The 581-nt window shown below is 36.1% G+C and overlaps 2 protein-coding genes across 3 annotated transcripts in view; one reads left to right on the forward strand and one right to left on the reverse strand.

The window, feature by feature from the left end:
- Flo2 (flotillin-2) overlaps positions 1 to 581 on the reverse strand; it is a 70,323-nt gene that overhangs the window by 64,570 nt on the left and 5,172 nt on the right. The gene's annotated exons all lie outside the window — the stretch shown is intronic.
- The window catches only part of LOC113465175 (glucose dehydrogenase [FAD, quinone]-like), a 4,564-nt gene continuing 4,045 nt past the window's right edge, over positions 63 to 581 (forward strand). The window contains exon 1 of the mRNA XM_026819289.1: positions 63 to 576. The gene's annotated coding sequence lies outside the window, so the exon portion shown is untranslated. The remainder of the gene's footprint in view (positions 577 to 581) is intronic.

The raw sequence follows: 581 nt of genomic DNA on the forward strand, positions 1-581 counted from the left end.
ACATCAAATTTTTCTTTGAACAAATTTCGTGTAATTATTAAATAATATACTTTCTCAGAATCTGATTATTTTGTCGCATAATCGTGAAACAAGATAAATAAAACGTGTAGGAATGCGACAGGGAGAAGATTTAAGAAGGGGCCGACCGAATGGAATATTACTTGAGCACGATACGTCTTACGTGAGCGCAGCACTAGAAAGCGCATTTCACCGGTGGATCTCGAAAAGTGAACACCGACGGTCGGATCCGAAAAAGTTTTTAACCACTCCCGACGTTTCGGGTTTTCGATCCTCGTTTCCGTCGACGCAGAACGAAAATATCGATATCACATAGTCTGATTAACCGCGGAAATTAATGGTAATAAAAAAGTGAAACTTAATCAAGAATAGAAAATTAAAATATTCTAAATTTTTGTTTGGACTTGATTAATTTGAAGAACTGATGTGACAGTGATTATTTTATGAACGTCCTTGCAATCTGTTTGACTATTATCAATTTCCATATGTTCCTCGTTTTGGCAAAAACAGATTGAAATACCAAGTGAAACAGTGACCTTTCGAAGTAGATTCATGCAGGTAAG

Source organism: Ceratina calcarata, unplaced genomic scaffold, assembly GCF_001652005.2.
Source record: "Ceratina calcarata isolate Rehan_Ccalc_2016 unplaced genomic scaffold, ASM165200v1 scaffold98.2, whole genome shotgun sequence".
In the NCBI taxonomy this organism is placed as follows: domain Eukaryota; kingdom Metazoa; phylum Arthropoda; class Insecta; order Hymenoptera; family Apidae; genus Ceratina; species Ceratina calcarata.